Consider the following 14713-nt stretch of genomic DNA (forward strand, 5'->3'; position numbering starts at 1 on the left):
GAAATTGAGAAATATAAAAAAGAAATCTCTGCCCCACAAGGTCATTTATGTGCATCCTCTAAGACACGTGGCTGGGGAAGGAGCCACCCTGCTATGCCCTGTCTGCAGTGGGATGAAAGAATTGTTAAAGGGGTTGTGTCACTTCAGCAAGTGGCATTTATGATGTAGACAGAAGTTAATACAAGTCACTTACTCATGTATTGTTATTATCCATATTGCTTCCTTTGGTGGCTGGATTCATGGCTGGATTCATTTTTCCATCTCATTATAGACCGCACATATTCATGGTTATGACCACCCTGCAAACCATCAGTGGTGATTGTGCTTGCACACCGTAGGAAAAAGTTCTGGCCTCTCTGGTGGACGGAACTGTGGGATTGAGGATAGGCAAGTGCTTTTTTCTATAGTGTGCCAGTACGGCCACCAATGCTGGATTGCAGGGTGGTCGTAACCATGGGAACGAGTAGTCTATAATGTGAAGGAAAAACGAATCCAGCCAGCAAAGGAGGCAATATGGACAATCACAATACATTAGTAAGTGCCTTGTATTTACTTTTTCTACATGATAAATGCCATTTGCTGAAGATAGACAACCCCTTTAAACCACACCCTTTAAGTCAGTCTCCAGCTGTAAATGGAGTAGATCGGCAGGAGAATAACCACTTTATTCTCAGCAAGATTGTAGAAGACCGTGTCAGGATTATGCAGAAAGTGCTGAAGACTTACAAACAGTGAGGGCAACTATAGATAGTACCTGCTTATATTTAGCATTCATTACTAATGATTGCCGATCCCATTCTTCTTATCATAGGGCTGAGTCCCTACAACCTTAGACACTGTCATCACTGATTGGACAGTGTCAGACTGTAGGGACACCCCCCAATCCTAACACCTAGTTGTCAATTTATTTATACATTTCTAGAAATAAGAGAAATTGCACAAAGTAGAATTCTAAGGAAAGATGATCCTGAACTGCTATTTCACAAGGAAGAAGAGCAATGGCGCGGGGAGCAGCCATAGCGGACTGCAGCTTGACTTAGGGGGAAGTGGGAGGCTTAAGGGGTTAAATAAGTTTGAATGGGATGCAGGGCAGGGATTAGTCAATGGGAGGGAGGGGCAGGAAAGGTTTGACGGGCAGTATTTAAGTAAGGGATGGGCGGAGTTTAGCCACTTGCTGGATAATGGGGTTTGAAGTTGGCAGCATGTCCGAGCTGGAAGACTTGATGGCGGCAGTGCGGGCAGCGGCTGTGCAGTATGGCTGCAGCAGTCACTACAGACGGTGCTACAAGGGACGGAAGGGTCCTCGGTTGGCCTGCCGGTGCAGTTTCTGGCCCGGAGGTCTCTTCCCCCGGAGCGCTGTAGTCCTGAGGTAACCCCCAGGGTCACATACGGAACCCCTTTCCTGCTGGTTCCCGCCTCTATGGCAGGAGGATTGGCGGACGGACTTTTTTTAACCAATTTGTCGTTGTTGGAGTTATTGTATTGGCGACTGAGTTGTGGGGGAGACGTTTACGTAACGAACAGGCGCGGTTTTGTTGTAATAATTTTCCAAACGGCTAGTTCATTGCTGGTGTTGCGCTTGTTGCATCACTTAGTTCTTCGGGGGTTAGAATTGAATGCATGTTTTGTAGCGGTGCATGTGCCTGGGATTGATAATTCAGTGGTCGATTTTCTCTCGTTTTCAGTGGGATTGATTTTGTCAATTGGTGCCGGGAGTGGACGAGAAAGGGCTGCCTTGTCCTCAGTGGCCCTGGAGCGTGGCCTTGGGGCATCAGTGTATTTGATATGGCGATCTGTCAGTAGTGGTACGTGGGTAGCTTACGTAGTAGCCTGGTCGCAGTGGGAAAAGTGGGGGGATGCGTTTCAGCTAAAGATTTTTAAATGTTATTGGTTTATTGGCTGGGGTTGTCTTTCAAGAGCGGGGTGTTGTTTTCAGCAGTGTCCAAGAGGGTAGCAGCGGTGGGTTTTTGGTTGCGTCTACTGGGGTTAGTAGATGTATCAAAAGATTTTTGGGTACGTCAGGCTTTGAAGGGATACCGGCGGGGTGCAACCGCCAGGGACACTTGGCGACCTGTCTCTTTTTCAGTGTTGCAGACTTTGTGTAAGATTTTAGAGGTAGTTTGTGTGTCAAGAGGCTTGTTTTTATTTGGTGTTTTTTGTGTGTGTTTCGGGTTTCAGAATTGGCGTCTAGTAGTTGTAAGCGAGTAGAGGGTCTATTGCGGGGGGATGTGTGTGTGGGGGTTGATGGCTTACAGTGCTTGTTGAGAAGGTCAAAGACGAACCCAGTAGGAAAAGGGGTGCAAATTAATTTACGCCCGTTGTTAGGCTGTGTGGTGTGTCCGGTTCGGCGTGTTGAAGAATTTCTGCACTATCGTCCGATGGGGAAGGAACCTTTGCTAGTACATCAGGATGGTACTGCTCTTTCCCGTTTTCAGTTTGTAGCTATTTTTCGGAAGTGCTTGACAGTTGGGGAGTTTGCTTCTCATTTGTTCAGGATTGGGGCGGCCACATAGGCAGCTAGGTGGGGTTAAGGTGATACAGCCATCAAGCGGATTGGCTGCTGGGAGTCGGCAAGTTTCCTTTACTATGTTCGCCCCCACGATCTGCTTTAAAGGGGCTGGGGAGGACGGGTTGTGTTTTCACGGTATTCTGGTGGCTGTAACAGTTTATTCATGATGTGTTCATTCTTTGTTGCAGGGTCCTTATCGTGTTTGGCCTAGATATTTGGGCATTCTTATGTTTATTGGGGTGCCTTGCGAGCAGATGTTCGGCGGAACGTAAGACAATTGGGTTTTCCGAACGATGTGGTACAAGTTCTCTGGATAGGTTTGAAGGGCCTTTTGTGGGGGTAGGGTTTTGCAAGAGTTTCGATTTTATGTTGCATTAAATAGATTCCCATACATTTTAGTGCTTCATGTCGGGGGGAATGACTTGGGGGTACGTCGCTTGAGGGATGTAATAAGGGATATTAAGTTGGATTTGTTGCGGCTATGAGCGGAGTTTCCGGGTTTGTTAGTAGTTTGTGGTGCATGTGGTCCGCTGCCAACATCCTTCATTGTATGCATATTTTGCTGGGGATTGCCGCTAGCGACGGACCATATGCGGAGGAATTGCTCCCCCGGTTATTAACACGCTACAGTGTTTGGGGTTTTTGAGCATTTCCACACATTTAGGCCACTTTATTTTAGTGATTTTTCTTTAGATGGCCTGTTATAGGTGGGGCTTGCAGCCCTATTCCTTCTCCCACTGCATGAGTGATCTCACTATGGAGGTATGTGAAAGCTTGGCTGTGAGTTAGATCTTAGCACCATTCAGACCGTGTTCACACACCATAGGCAGTCTAGTGGTAGGACCTGCAATAGGGCTGCAAGCCCCACCTATAATAGGCCATGTGACACAGGCTACCAGGTGCACTAGAATGTTACCAGCATTGCGCAATGGCACATTCCATACATCTAAAGAAAAATCACTAAAATAAAGTGGCCTAAATGGGTGGAAAAGCTCAAAAACCCCAAACACTGTAGCGTGTTAATAACCGAGGGAGCAATTCCTCCGCATATGGTCCTTCGCTAGCGGCAATCCTCAGCAAACAAGTTGAACAAGGAGGTAGGGTGATTTGTGTGGCGGCAAGGGGGGTTTGTGGTGCGCCATAAGGAATTGGAGGAGGTGTCTACTCGGTTTTTACAGGCAGAACGAGGTTAGGATTGACTTGTGGGCACTGGGGTTGCAAGAAGGGTTGGAGACAGCAATTTGGGTGTGGCAGGATGAGCATAGGTGAGGTGTCACTGATGCTCGTTTGTGGCAGGTAAAAAGAGGATCCTGGGAGGGAAAACTATTTGGAATAGTTGCATGACTCTTTGGGGCGTGTATCTTAGGAGGTTTAGTGAGTTGAAGGTTGGGGGCTCCTGTTAGGGTTAAAAGACCTGTAGGGGCATAATGGTGATGTTTGGTGCCCTTGGGAGGGTGAGTGCGGCCAAGGGTAAGGCGAAATTACAAAATGGAGGATTAAAATGATTGGGTTGCCTTCCAGGATCCCTCATCATCAGGGAGTTATGAAGTCGAATGTTTTGACATTATTCCGTTACATGCAAGTTGTGTAAAGAAAATGTTATGGATAATATGTTAATAAATCGGTCACTACGGCCTTTTTACACCAAGATAAAGTCTCTTTGTGTTTGTCAATGGGAAAATGGGAAGGGGGTGGTAAATGGGCCGAGCTAATGTTCCATCCTAGTAAGTGAAACACATTTATATTAGATGTAGATGTGTCAGGAGAGTTCACAGGTTCTGTTTAAAAATCCATTTCTCATTTCTGTCAGACGTTTAGTAGCGGGCTGCCTCACGGTCGGTGCCCGTGCATTGTGGACCGCAATTTGCGCTTTGCAGCACAGGCACGGAGCCCTTACGTTAGTGGGCATGAGCCCTATCCCCACTGATGCCGTGGTCAAATGTAATCTGGATACAAATACAAATCTGGAGCGTGCGCCCTGTTGCTGGACCAGCTATTCCGTGTGGCCATCAGGGGAGCCTTTGGTTGAAATTGAAAGCCCTGGTCTCGCTGAAGAAACCAGGGCTTTCAGAGTTGTAGTTCCTATGTTATGTTATGTTACTAAGTCCTTGTATAGCGCTCTAGAGGAACTCAATCCGATCGAAGCGCTTGTCGATGGCTATATTGGTGGGCCCCTACGTCATCCTACACAAAAAGCCAGGTCTTAACCAACTTCCTAAATGCCAGGTAATTTGATGTTGTTCTAATGTGTTCTGGGAGGGAGTTCCAGATCTTGGGGGCCAATACTGAGAAACGTCTGTCCCCCTTGTCTTGGAGCCCTGCAGGGGGCAGGGAGCCATAAGAACAGCAAAAGAGCATTGAATTACCAATTCAATGCAATCTATTGCAGAAGCAAGTTAATGATTGCCTCTTATAGTCACCTAGGATGACTGTCCTACTCTACTTCACGTACCCCTGGGGTCTATGCGGAGCTCGGCAGGCAGTTAAACACCTTCCTACTAGCCAATAAAAGACACTGGGTGGAAGTCTGTTGCTTTATTAACCGGATGTAGGATTAGGATGAAACTAAGGAACAAATAAGAATATACATGCCATTACACTACAGCATTATATAAAGTGCAGTAGTGAATAACATACAGTAGGCTAACATGTTCTGAGCCCAGCTGTAGAGAAACCGGAAAGATAATAGCTTCTAATACAATATGAACAGTATATGGCAATGCAAACATAGTATGGAACCATAATGGCTGACCATGTGGCTAGACCAAGCTGCACAATTACAGAGTGACACATTATAGCTCCAAGTTAAAGGGTCACAACTGTCCTAACTGTTCTTATGGCGCTGATAGCCAGGAATACAACATATCTAGCAACTTACCGGCTATGCTCCAACAAGGGGATGGACTAGAAAGCACAGGTCCTATCTCTGTGCAGACATTGAGGAGACTGTCCTCCTTCTTCCTAGAGTGCTTTTCACTTCCTTTTGGTGGAGAAATAAAATAATTAAACAATAGACAATTACCAAAAATTGCCACTAGATGGCACCCTATGTCTATGGACAGCACACTCCCCGCCTGACATCAACCGATGCCACCATCAGAGACCCCAGAGGAAAACAGCATAATAATTTCTGTTACTGTCAATAAATACAAATAGGAAGCTCTCTCGAGACTTTACTGGTGCTCAGCCTGCTATAACCACCTAGCTATAATAAAATATTACATACAAATGGCTGGCTCACAGTTTATAGAAAACAAAACAATTCATTAAGTGTTGTCGTGGAAAGGGTGTATGTCCCGGCCATGTTCCTCAACTGGGTGAGGTAAGTAAAACCCAGAAAGATGGCGTTGGCTTCAGCAAATGTAGTTGCTGGGGCTATTTTTATTAACCCCTTCCCAACATATGACGTAATAGTACGTAATGGCGGCAAGTGACCTAACGCATTTTAACGTACTATTACGTCATGGTGATCATGCGGGCACCGGAGTGGTGCATGCCCGATCACTGCAGGGGCCTGGCTGTCCCTGATAGCCAGGCCCCTGCTGTATCCGACGGCATCGCTGTAAAAGCCAATGCCGGTGGATTAACCCCTTCTATGCCGTGGTCAGCGCTGACCGCTGCATAGTAGGTGCATGCGGCGGTGAGGGAGCCCATCGGCTCCCCGCGCTGCTGTGGCGGGGACCCGATGGGTGACAAGGCAGCCCGATGCAATGCACAGGCTGCCCAATGCCTTGCACAGGCTGCCCAATGCCTTGCACGGCATTTGGACCTGCCTTCTACAGGGACCGGGAAGATCCAGCCCCAGGCTCGTCTCCTAGGCAATCTGTTGGTGTATTAGGCCTCATGCACAGTGTATTAGGCCGTTGTTTGGGTCCGCATCCGAGCCGCAGTTTTTGCAGCTCGGATGCGGACTCATTCACTTCAATGGGGCCTCAAAAGATGTGGACAGCACTCCGTGTGCTGTCCGCATCCATTGCTCCGTTCCGTAGCCCCTCAAAAAATATATATATACCCTGTCCTATTCTTGTCCGTTTTGGGGACAAGAATAGGCAGTTATATCAATGGCTGTCTGTGCTGTTCTGAAAATTGCGGAACGCACACAGACGCCTTCCGTGTTTTGCGGATCCGCAATTTGCGGACCGCAAAACACACAACGGTAGTGTGCATGTAGCCTTACTTAGTGTAATACACTAACAGGCAATGCATTACAACACAGATGTATTGTAAAGCATTGCAGAGGGGATCAGACCCCCAAAAGTTGAAGTCCCAGAGTGGGACAGAAATAAAGTTTAAAACAAAGCAAAAGAAAGTGTTTTTAATAAAAAAAAGTTTCAAGCAATAAAATAATAAAAAATGCCCCTTTCCCCTGATTTTAAAATAAAAAATAGAAAAAAAAGGAAAAAATACACATATTGGATATCACCTCATCCGTAACGACCAGCTATATAAATATATCACATGATTCACCCCGTCCGGTAAACACCAAAATAGAAAAAAGAAAAACTATGTAAAAAAAAAAATCTATTTTTGTCACCTTGCATCACAAAAAGTGCAATACCAAGCGATCAAAAAGGCGTGTCCCACAAAATGGTACCAATAAAACTGTCACCTCATCCTGCAAAAAATGAGCTCTTGCATAAGAAAATCGCTCAAAAAATTCAAAAACTATAGCTCAGAATATGGAGACATTAAAACGTCTTTTTTTTGCTTTAAATATGCTATTATTGTGTTAAAGTGAAATAAAAAAAGGTATACATATAAGGTATCGCCGCGTCCATATCAACCAGCTCTATAAAAATATCACATGACCTAACTGCTCAGCTGAACACACGCCACACTTACTAATAAGGGTAGAAAAAGCACACACTCGTAATATAAAAATAAAAAGTTCTGTTACTGGTCTAAGAAATAGTTTGGTCTCATTCTGATTATGAACCTTGACCTCAACTTTGCATATGTTCCCGTCCTCACTTGGGACAAGACCTAATGGCCACTCATTTCTATGCAATTGGCAATCTTTCATAAGTACGACATCACCAGTTCTGAGATTTGGTTTGGTTGTTTGTCACCTTTTCTTTGGTTGTAGTGTAGAGATGCATTGCTTTCTACTTTTGCAAAGGTCTTTAGCATCAAATTCTCCGGCAGGGGCATCAACAATGTCATTCTTTTGAGTAAGCAACATAGCAGGTGTAAGGATCACTGGATCTTCAGGATCACTTGAGACTGGAGTCAAAGGCCTGGCATTAATGAAGGCTGAGACCTCTGCCATGAAAGTAGTTAAGCACCCATGTGTAAGCATTGTTGTGCCTACTTGCAGGAAGATGGAGTCTAGGATTCTACTTGCTATACTTATCATTCTCTCACAAGCTCCACCCATATGAGAAGAGAGAAGGTGGATTGAAAGTCCAAGTGCAGCCATGTTTATTTTGGTATCTTTGGACAAGGATAGTATCCAGGTTTTTTAGGAATTAGTAGCTCTTTGGTTGCACTGAGAACGTTTTTGCCTCTGTCAGATCGAATATGTTTCACAGGTCTTCTAATAGCAATGAAACAGGTTAGAAGCTTTATGAAGCTTCAAGTGTCCATAGATTTGATTACCTCTATGTGGACAGCTTGGATGGACATATAAGTGAACATGACCGCCCAGCATTTACTGTTCGCTTGACCTCCTTTAGTGTATAGGGTAGCTACAGACCAGGGACCAAATACATCAAGACGAATGTTGGTGAAAAGAGGGTCTGTCAGATGGATGTTTAGCCATCTTCTATGTTTGGAAAATAGCTCAGAGTTTACGGCAAACAACACATTTGAAAATGAATTTGCTCATGCATCTCTTTTCGCCAACTATCCACACAGTCCAGCATCTCCTGGAGCTGCTCTGTAAACAGTCTGCCCTGATGTTCTACCTGTTCGTGGTAATGTTGCACAAGCAAAAAAGCAATGTGATGATGATCAGGGATTAATACAAGTCATTTCTCTGTTAAGTCTATTTTGGCTTTTTTAAGATGCCCTCCAACTCTTATCAGGTCATCTCCATCAATGAATGGATCACGTTTCTTTAAATGCTGTCTTTAGGGATAGGTCTCTGGCTGATGATGCTGTTAATTTTGTTAGCATAAACTCCCTGTTGTACTGTCTGAATTATCGACTTTTTTGCCTGATCCAATTCAGCTACTGTGTAAACATTTTTACAGTGGTGTTAGGTTTTGCAACCATTGACATGAGTGGCCGGGGCATCCTTGAAAGAACAAGCTATGTGGGATAAGCAGGTGATAGCATGAACAAGTGACTACCAGGTTGAGAACCTACTGAACCTATGAGATTTGAGATGGCTGTCTGAAGTCATTGTTTGCATCGCTGATACCTGAGGGCAGATTTCTGCATCTATGTCTGCATCCACTAATTCAAATGTGGCTGGATCTGTAGTGCTGTGTTCTCCAGACCTCGTTGCTAGGTCTGCAGGATTGTGGTCGGTAGGTCGAATTGCCATTGTCCTGGGCAGGATGATCTCCTGATTCTCAGTACCCTATTGTTGACATAGACATAGAAACGCTTGGCTTCATTGTAGATATAGCCTATGACTACTTTGCTGTTTGTGTAAAACTCAACGTCTTTGATCTTAATGTTTATTTCTGTGATCAGCTTGGCAAGCTTGACTGCTAATACTGCCGCACAGAGTTCTAGTCTGGGTATTTTGTACTCAGGGAGCAGTGCAAGTTTTGCTTTGCCCATGATAAACCATACATGGCATTATCCTTGAATCAGTGGCGTGCCTAGGGTGTTTCTCTGGCACCCCCTCCCCTTAATACTTGGCCACATACCTCTTACATCCAGGGACATCTCCTGTCATGTAGACCTTTTCTTTCCTCTCCTTCTCCGTTAGACCGCCATGACAAATTCTTTCAGCCGCATCTCGTCTCTACAGAGTTTGTAACACAGACATGTTAGATTTCTCAGTTTTTCAACCTCCCCATCCTGGTGTCCCCACAGTGTCATCCTGCTGCTACCCCCAATGCTGTGACCGTTGTGCTCCCCAATGCCCCAGGTACTATAATGCTGAAAAAATAGTGACCCCAGTAGACATAATTGGGGTCATTTATCAAACTGGTGTAAAGTAGAACTGGATTTCCAAAAGAGCTGTCAAATATTAAAGGTGAAATTTGATTGGCTGCTATGGGCAACTAAGCCAGTTCTACTTTACACCAGTTTGATAAATTACCCCAAATGTCCCTATAGTGTCTACAGTAGCTATAATGTCCCCTAGAGTGCCCACAGTAATAATAACACCCTATAATAATCCCTGTTTAGTGTTGCCAGAAATAATAGAATTGCCCCTACAGTGCCTCCCCAATAGCAACGCCCCCCGCTGCCCCATTTAGTAATTTCACCCACATTGCCCCCATAGTAATTCCCCCATAGTAATTCCCCCATAGTAATTCCCCCGCACACACAGGTATTTACCCCCCCACACCGCTCCCATACAGTAATTTCCCCCACATGGTAATTTCTCCCCCACAGTAATTTCCCCTACACACTGCCCCCCACAGTAATTTCCCCCACACTGCCCCATATAGTAATTTGCCCCACACAGAATTCTCCCCCACACTGCCCCCACACAGTAGTCTCCCCCACACTGCCCCCACACAATAGTTTCCCCACACTGCCCCCCCACAGTAATTTCCCCCACATTGCTCCATATAGTAATTTGCCCCCCACATAGTAATCCCTCACATAATAATTTGCCCCCACATAGTAATCCCTCCCAATAATTTTCCCCCGCACAGTATCCAACCATGATATTTTTCCCCCACAAGTCCTCCTGTGTGTGTGTCCCGTGTCCCCCAAAGTTGGCACATAAAAAAATAAAAGCTAAATACTCACCTGAGCTTGCTTGCAGAGGAAGGCGCACACACTTCACTGTGCTGCTGTGTCCTGGCACAGGCGCGCGCAATGACATCATTACGCACACCTGTGTCTGGATTTCACTACCGCATAGGCCTCAGGCCTACTTGGCGGTGGTGCAGGGAACTATGCTCTCCCGTGCCCCTTTCTAGTATGTGTGTGCATCAGCCCTCCATCAATGAGCGCTTCCATCTGTATTGATGGAAGCGCTCATTGCACTCCCTTGAGATCCGGCACCCGGGGTGGACGCCCCAGCTTCCCCTAGGCAAGCCACTGTCTTGGATGTCCACTATTTTCAGATAGGCCACAGCTGGTGATAGTTTTAACAGAAGCATCAGAAAACACACAAAGTTTTTGTATTGGAACTTCTGTAAATGGCACAGGAACGTATGGATGTGGAACATGAAGATTAGATAGTGGTGTTGGAGAATTCTTCCACTCCATCCACAGATCTTTTTTTCCATTGGGAAGTGGATTATCCCAGTCTGAATAATCACAAGTTGAAGAGGATCTGTCACCTCTCCTTACATGCCTGATTTAATAGCTTACATGCATTTGTAATTTACAGTTCTGGAACATCTATTCTTATGGCTCTATGTTGTGCCATTCCTTTATCATTTCTACTAGAAGTTATGAATGAATTGCTAGCAGTCTGCAGTAAGGGTACAGAGTGGTGGAAACCAGTTGGGGGTGAGTACTTGCATAGTCTGACAATGACATCACTGATTGGATAGAGTGAGGCTGTGCAGGAACACAACTGGTTACTGCCTGTCATGCCCGGCTCTGACTATGTGCGGCGGTCGGCCAGAATAGCAGCACGTGTTTAGTGTTTGTTTTGGAGTCGTGCTGGATCCGCCTCCCTCAGGTTCACTGGGTGGGGTCATTAGTTTAAATGGCTCTCAATTCCAGTGCTCTGAGCGGGTTATAGAAATCAGTCTGGCCTAGGAAGCAAGCAAGCAAGGAAGGAAGGTTTTCTGTCCCAGCTCTAATAAGATAAGTGTGGTTTCTGTTCTTGTTGTTTTGTGCTTTAGTTGTGTTGGTATCTTCTCTCCCATCCAGGTTCTGTGCGAGCAGGCTGCTCCTATTTCCCCTTTTCACCATCTCAGGGAATTTAGGGTGTATTATCCCAGGCACGAGGACACAGCATTCCTACCACCAAGGTCTCCCTGTGGGCTGAGCAGTGCAGGGAGAGAGGTCAGGGATTAGCTAGGAGGAGACCCTTCCCCTGCTTCTCGCTCAGAGCCTGGTTGTTGGTTTTTCTGTGTGTCTGAGTGCTTGTCCACCGTGACACCGCCCCTCTGTACCCTTACTGAAGGCTAATAGCAATTCATAACTTCTGGTAGACATAATTGTCATGGAACCATGAACCAGACGTACAACAAGAGATAAGTGGAAATAAGAAGGCTTTATTGAAAATCAAGCTGTAAGGCAAAAGTCCAAACGGATGGCTAAACCGAAGCAGGGTCTTGCGAAGCCAGAGGTCAGGAACCAGAAGGGTAGTCAGACGAAGCCTGGATCAGGAACCAGCAGGGTAGTCAGACGAAGCCTGGATCAGGAACCAGCAGGGTAGTCAGACGAAGCCTGGATCAGGAACCAGCAGGGTAGTCAGACGAAGCCTGGATCAGGAACCAGCAGGGTAGTCAGACGAAGCCAGGATCAGGAACCAGAAGCAGCAGCAGTCTTAGAAGCATGTGAACACAGGAGGACCAAGCAAGGAACTGAAGCCACAGACCTCCTATATATATGAGCTAGGCATCCAGCTCCTCCCAGTGGGAAGGAGAAGCCGCAGGGTGGGAGGCTACAAGAAACCCAGAAACCAAGATGGCCGCCAGCACATGTCAAACGAAGGAGAACAGCAAGAAGGTAAGACCATGACAATAATAAAGGAATGGCACAACATAGAGCCATAAGAATAGATGTTCCAGAACTGTTATTACATGGGGAATGCATTTTGTTATTAAAACGAGCATGTCTGGAGTGGATGAAAGGTCATCTCTTGGATTGTCACAGGAGCTGCAAATCCTAAAGGATCATACAAACAGTTTATGGAGGACAGGATTCCCCTCTGGTTTCCTCCCTGCTAGCTTGGAAGGTAAAGGTGTCTTTATGCCCCAGAGCAGACCAAGGCTATGTTGCATAGGAAGAGCATTGTTTCCCAAATCTAAGTCCCTTACTTTAAATCATTACAGTGGTTGTGAGAAGGAAATGCTTCCATTAATTCCTTACTGTTGGAGGCGATTTTATGGAGATTCAAGTTTGAATTGGTTAGCATTTCTTGAGCTCTCTTAAGAAGTAGAAAATAATGGAAAGACAGCTCCAGACAGCAATGTTCATCCTCTCTAAAAACTTCTCCTTTATTTCACAATATTCGACAGCAGACACAATCACATCATATGCAGTGTTTGTTTACGCGTTTCAGACAAAAGTCCTTATTCGTAACATTATACCACGGTGGAGAGCATGATTTAAATGTTAACTTGCCGCTCCCCCCTAAAGAAGGCAAGGGGAAGAAATATTTCATTGGTCACTCCATCATGACAACACCTATTACCCATTTACATACTAAGTTTCATGTGCCCTTCACACTGGGATTTCATCCCACGCCCAGTTAACTCTTGCAAATCTTAAATCTCTGGATCACACTAAGGGAGCTTGATATACGCACTCTAGTGTATGGCCAGGAAAGGAAAACGCACAGTGTGAACAGCCACATGTTACATTAAATTAAAATCACAGATAGTAACAAACCAATTATGGTCTAACTCCACGCTATGTTTAACTACATTGGGATCATTATAATAAATATTTATATACTGGATCTATAGCAAGTATTACATTTATTGATATATATACATTAACTCTTTCTTCAGGTTCAGGCCTGCAGGAACCCTTGTGTTTAACCTGAAGATCCAGTATGCTTCGCGGAGGAGAAGTTTTTTGCGGTAGTCTCCTCCACGTGTGGGTGCACTCACTTTTTCCACCCCAAAAGCACAGAAGGATTTGGTTCGGCGGGCATGAAACTGGACAAAGTGTCTGGCGACATTGGAAATATTTACCGCAGCATGGTTTGCAATATGGTTAAGATGTCCCAGTACTCAATTTTTTTTTTTTTCGTGTGGTACTCCCCACATACATGAGGTCACACTCAGTACAGACAATGACGTAAACCACACTCTTGGTATTACAATTGATAGAACTTTTTATAGTAAAAGTGAGGGAGTGGTCAGAATTGTCAAAATTCTTCTTTGGGACAACATAACTGCATGTCGTACATGGGCTACCCCCACATTTGGTGAAGCCAATGTACCATAGCCAACTACTTCCCTCATCTCTAGCAGCTGCTCTTGAGGAGAAAAGAGACGGCGACAGGAAATTTGACAGGGTGGGAGCCTTCCTTGGAACCACATGACATCCAGACTTCAATGCATCATACAGTATCTGGTCGTCATACAGGATTGGTAAACAGTTATTTAGTATATTACGTATTTTATTGAATAGTTTGCTATATGTTAATACCAAGGTAGGAATCCCACCCTGCTTAACACTTCCCTGTTTCTCCTTTCCCTTTATGCAATCTTTCTTATATTTGTCACTATTACCACCACCAAACAGCATATTGAATCTTGTTCTCTGCGTTGCTATATTTTTGCCCCTGCAGAGCATCCACTCTGGATAGTTTCTGCTTTTCAATCTGCTGTCAATCAACATACATTCCTCCTGAAATGCAGATGCAGAGCTACAATTTCTCATGGCACGAATGTATTCCCCCACAGGGATTGCTGTGATGATATGTAGTGGGTGAAGACTTTTAGCATTGAGGATGGAGTTACCAGCTGTATTTTTCCTAAAGGTTCGTGTACTTACTATCTCACCCGGATGGCCACTCAATGTTAGATCCAAAAAAATGAATGTTTGTACTTTCCATGTTACACATGAAGAGTAAATTAAATTAATTATTGTCAAGGTAGCTCTGGAGGTCCGGCACGGCAGACACATCGCCTGCCCAAATAAGGAGCAGGTCATCGATGTATCTGCCGTACCAGACCAATCCAGAGCCAAAGGGATTATTTGGGCTATAGATATATTTCTCCTCCCAATAGGCCATTGTTAAATTAGCCAATGGGGGCGAGAACTTCGCCCCCATTGACACCCCACGTGTCTGGAGATAATATCCATCATCAAACATGAAGTAGTTGTGAACCAATAGGAATTCTGCAACCTCACACGCATAATCAATGAAAGCATCACTGTGTCTTGTGTAATTATGTAGAGAGAACTCCATAGCCAGCAAAGCAACCCTGT

At 45.1% G+C, this 14713-nt stretch overlaps 1 protein-coding gene across 1 annotated transcript in view; it reads left to right on the plus strand.

Annotated features, from left to right (window-relative positions):
- Positions 1-14713, plus strand: part of MACROD1 (mono-ADP ribosylhydrolase 1) — a 1160748-nt gene that overhangs the window by 14259 nt on the left and 1131776 nt on the right. The gene's annotated exons all lie outside the window — the stretch shown is intronic.

This window comes from Bufo gargarizans, chromosome 10 (assembly GCF_014858855.1).
Source record: "Bufo gargarizans isolate SCDJY-AF-19 chromosome 10, ASM1485885v1, whole genome shotgun sequence".
NCBI lineage: Eukaryota > Metazoa > Chordata > Amphibia > Anura > Bufonidae > Bufo > Bufo gargarizans.